At 47.2% G+C, this 5,051-nt stretch overlaps 1 long non-coding RNA gene across 1 annotated transcript; it reads left to right on the top strand.

Annotated features, from left to right (window-relative positions):
* Nucleotides 1–242: 242 nt before the first annotated feature.
* Nucleotides 243–4,167, top strand: LOC102553796 (uncharacterized). Its single transcript, XR_359757.2, has 2 exons — nt 243–551; nt 3,793–4,167. It is a non-coding gene; the product is annotated as an uncharacterized LOC102553796 (long non-coding RNA).
* Nucleotides 4,168–5,051: the final 884 nt, after the last annotated feature.

Raw genomic sequence — 5,051 nt, 5'->3', positions numbered from 1 at the left:
TCTCTCGGGAGGGAACCCGCATTTACTGAACCCATCGGGCTGCTGTGTACAATCCAAACTCCAGTGCCTGGGTTCACAGTGAGAAACAAATCTTTCCCAGACCTGAGGCCTCCCATTAGCATAATAAGGCTTGCGTTTTCTCCCAGTAGGTGAACATTATTTCTAGCAATCTTCTGCACCATAAAACAAGTTTCCATAGTTTTAAAGGTTTTTTTTTTTTTGTTTTGTTTTGTTGTTTCCAGTCTACACAGAGCTGGGATCGCACGCAAGGCTTCAGGCACGCGAGGCAATCACTCCATCAACTGAGTTACGCCTGCAGCTGTGGAGGTTTGAATAAGAAACGACCCCCAGAGGTTCAGGCATTTGAACTCTTGGTCACCACCTTGGCCTGTTCTTTGGTAGAAGCCAGGGAACCCTTAGGAGAAGCTATGGAATGTTTAGAGGGCGTGACCTAGTCTCACTTCCGGTCTGCTCTCTGCTTCCGGTTTGCGGTCGGAGATGCGATCTCTCCAGTGCTGTGCCTCCCACGCCGTGATGGGCCACCTCAAACTGTAAGCCCAGACAACTTTCCTCTTCTCTGGGTTGCCTTGGTTGTGGTGTTTTATCCCAGCAACGGGAAAATAATGAACACGCTCACCCAGGCTCAAACATTTTAAAGGGTTGGGTACGGTGGTCCAAGAGTTAGGTGTCATTTCAAGAGGCTGAGGCAGGAGGATATCCGGGAGTCAGAGGTTAGCCGTTATCGCAGAGGAAAAATGACAGATGTACAGGAAAGCAAGTTGTGAAGGTTAATTTTTATCAATTTGACACAAGCTAGGGTCATCTGTGAAGAGGAGGCTTCAAGAGAGGAATGCCTCCGTCTAATTAGCCTGTAGATAAACCTGGGAGACGTTTTCCTCCTGAATAAGTGATATGGAAAGGGCCTTTGCAGCTGTGACACTGCACCTCTGGGCTGGTAATGTTGGGCAGTCTGTGAGAGCAGGGTGAGCAAGCCAGTAAGCAGCACCCTTCCATGATCCCCACTTCCGTTCAGCCCCGAGCCCCTGCCTTCACTTCCCTCAGTGATAGACTGTGGTTCGAATATGTGAGTGGAATAAACTCTTCCCTCCCTGGGCTGATTTAGACAGGCTGTTTGCCAGGGCAACAGAAAGCCAGCCAGGACACAAGCCAACCTGTGTCCTCTGACTGAAGCAGGGTTAAGTTAGAGATCGGAGAAAATTCTCTTCGATCCCAAGTACCTAGAAACTGAGGAACAGTTTATGTACATTGTGGGTCAAACAAGAAAGCAAGTAGAAGGTTAGAAATCATTCAGAGTTAATGTGCTACCTGTCTAGGAGGTGGAGATAGCAATGCCTGTCTTGCTGGGGTGCGTCAGAACCTCTGGAACATGGAGACAAGGGGCAGGCAGAACTTGGCCCCATAGGTGCTCCCAGAGGCTACAGTCAGTCACAGACATTGCAGAATTCCAGGCCCAGGCACTAGGTGAATATGAGCCATCCAGCCTCAGATTTTGTCAAAATCCTTACCAGAGTCCAAAGGTTCTCTGGGTTCTACACCCAGGCAGCAAGGCACTGGTCGAAAATAGTTTTTGGTGTCAGGGTATAATGTAGATATTTGTTCCTTACTTGGGCAAGATGGGTAACCTTCACAAACGTTCCCTTTGCTAGGATGACTCTGAGCATATATATTTCCAATACCAAAGTAAGTGGCAGTCCTGTGTGCGCGTTCCTTACGGAAGCCAGGCAGTCTCTGGGAGCTTTATACGGAGATCTTCCCTTCAGGAAGGTGCATAAGCTACCCGGTCGTTTGTTACACCTTTGCTGAGGTCTAGCTCACTCAATGAATCAGCTCTGAAGGACCTGGCTCTCGTAACGCTTCTGGGAGACAGCTCACTCCCGAGTCTCTCCGACCTCTGCTGGGAATCTTCAGACCCCAGGCAAGCAGGATCACAGACTCCCAGCTCAGCACCATCCTCCCAGCTCTCCTTGTTCAGTTGCTATGAGAACTGAATCTCTGTCTGTTCCAGGGCACCAGCTTTACCACACTGCCAGGCTGAGCAGTTACGTGAAGGATTATGTTCTATACCCGGGAGAACCTTCAAGAATCCGGGGGCATTCTTGGCGAGCCATTTCCCCAGCTGTGTCCTATGTTGAGGCAGGCATGGAAGGACCTTGTGGGGAGTGGAAGTGTGTGTCTGACACGAGTGTGGCTGTGGCAGGTACCAGTGCCTCAGACCTGTGTGAAGTTGGCAAAGCCTTCCCAATATGGATTACGCTCAGCGTGGTAAAGCCTTCCTTCCTTTCTCTGATCCAACTCCAGGGGTTTATCCACAATTCCCAGTGCGAGCAAAAAACTAGCCACCGCGGCTTCCCCCTCCAAGGTAGCAGAGACTGCTGCTCTCCACCCCCCTCCCCCGTGCTGTGTATAGCAAACCTGTTGTGGTTCCAGGGTACTGCAGTAGTTCATGCCACTCCATCAGTGTGCACGACCCACCTGACCCAGCGGTTCTGTGTGCCTGTCCTTTCTGCATTCCCTCCATACCCAGTCAGGTTTCCAGACCCAAGCCTCGCGTACGTGGTTCAGTAGAACATAATGCCAGAGCGTAACGGATCTATACCAAAGCCTGTTGCAGGATGTTTGATCAAACTGTGAACCCCGAGACTGTGAACTGGAAAAGCCTGTTTTCTAGTTGCGGTGTGGCTCAGACCTAGCACACCTTTTTTTTTTTTTTCCTTTTCTTTTCTATTTTTCGGAGCTGGGGACCGAACCCAGGGCCTTGCGCTTGCTAGGCAAGCGCTCTACCACTGAGCTAAATCCCCAGCCCCGTTATTTTTGCGACAAGGCTTGATCCATAACCCAGGCTGGCTCCCGGTTCTCCAGCTTCCCGTGTTAGCACGTTCAGCTTGAGGGTTTTTTCCTTTAGGTTTTGTGTTTCTTCCTTCTGATTAGGTCGTCATTATCTCCTGGTGTCCCTCTGTGCTTCTCACTTCTGGTTCTCTCATCCAGTGCTCCTGTGAGCCTGGAGGGCAGCCACCAAAGCTTGCTTTGTTGTGTAAACTGAACTGGAGGTAGAGGAATTTATCGTGAGCCTGACACTTCACATGCCGGAAATAGAATATAAGAAAGTATCGGAATAGATGTCAAGATGGTCACAGGGGAGAGAAAAATGTAAATCGGAATAAGGCAAACATGTCTGTAGTCTCAGTACTTGGGAGGCTGAGGCAGGACGATTGCTTTGAGTTTGAGGCCAGCTTGGGCTACGTAGCGAGTTCAAAGCCAGCCCAAGGTATGTAATAAAATGATCCAGCACAGAAGGATATTTCAGAATTCACAAAAGTCATGAATTTTGACACATCTACCCTTGGGCATGACTTATCCTTTCTCTGAGTGCCTCTCTTTCTAAAGCCCACAGTGGCTCTATCTGCTTTAAACGTTTTTTCCTAATAAATGTCTGTTTCATGCTGGCTCCAGAGCCCCAGAGTCTGAGATCTCTGAGGAGACCCTCAGGCTGCTAAAGGTGGTAGAAGACTGTATCTCTCGCTGATCAAGGCTGCTGTGGTACCTCACACTAGTACTCAAAGCACTTGGGAGGCTGAGGCTTGAGGATGGTCTGTTGAGTATGACACTGTGTGTGTGTGTGTGTGTGTGTGTGTGTGTGTGTGTGTGTGTGTGTGTCTTTAAACCTGGAAAACAAGAGGATACAATTAGTGATTTTTTTAAATACAATGTTGAGAATCAGTGGGTCTTTGTTCATTTGTTTTATTTTTATTTTGTTTTGTTTTTCTTTTGCAGTTCTGACAACAGAGCTGGGAAATTCTAAGAAGTTATTCTACCATTAAACCTCAGGTGTCTCGATGATGATGATGACGATGATGACAGTGATGACGACGATGACTCAAGAGGTTGGAGAGAGAGCCCAGAAGTTAGGAGCAATTGGTTGTTTGTGCAGAGAACCTGAGTTCAATTCCCAGGACCCACATGGCAACTCATAACCAACTATAACTCCACTTTCATGGGATCTGGTGCTCTCTTCCGGTCTCAGCAGGAATCAGACGTTGTGCACAGACATACATGTGAGCAAACACTCATAGACACGGAGTAAATAAATCTAAAAAAAAGTTAATTAATGAAAAACCAATGGTTAATTAAAAAGTCAACTTAAACTCATTTTATTAATTCTTATATTGAATTCTAGTTTTTTCCCTAAGCATTCCAGACATTCTTAATCCAATGTTTTTCATTTCTAATTTGTTGAGACAAGTCTTTCTGCATAGCCCAGTCAGGCCTCTGTCCCGGCCTCTTTAGGCTGGGATTAGAGGTCTAGACCACTGCCCGAAGGATATGCTCTTTAAGCACTAGAAGACTATATTTCAAAGCATTTCTCACAGTCTCTTCAATGAAAGTGAAACAGTTCGAAATCGTAATTGTCTGTAGATGCTCCCAGGAGGGAAAGCAGTAAGAGTGGCTGTTTTGTAGGTAACAAGGACCGAAGAGAGCCCTGTCAGCCTTGTCAACAAGACAGGCTGCAGTCACTGTCCGCTACTGTGAAGAGACATGGTGACCACACCAACTCTTATAAAGAAAGGCATTTAACTGGGGCTGGCTTACAGTTTCAGAAGTTCAGTCCAGAATCATCATGGTGGGAAGCATGGCAGCATCCAGGCAGACATGGTGCTGGAGGAGAGATGAGAGTTCTACATCTGGATCTGAAGACAGCAGGAAGAGAGAGACCCTAGGCCTGGCTTGACATTTTGAAACCCCAGAACCCACCCCCCAGAGACATGTCATCCAAGAGGGTCACATTTCCTAGTCTTTTCAAAGAGTGTCACTTCTTAAGAATTCAAATCTATGAACCAATGGGGGCCATTCCTTTTTAAACCACCACATTTTACTTCCTGGCCAGCATAAGCTTATAGTCGTATCATAATGCAAAAGTGCATTCAGTTTAACTTCAAAAGTTCCCATAGTCTTTAAGTCTCAACACTGTTTAAAAGTCCAAAGTTGAAAGGCTTTTCTGAAACTCATGCCAGTTTCTTAACTGTGATCCCCTG

This window comes from Rattus norvegicus, chromosome 14 (genome assembly GCF_036323735.1).
Source record: "Rattus norvegicus strain BN/NHsdMcwi chromosome 14, GRCr8, whole genome shotgun sequence".
NCBI classification, from domain to species: Eukaryota; Metazoa; Chordata; class Mammalia; order Rodentia; family Muridae; genus Rattus; species Rattus norvegicus.
The sequence above is the reverse complement of the archived record's forward strand: the minus strand, read 5'-3'. Positions and strand labels throughout refer to the sequence as shown.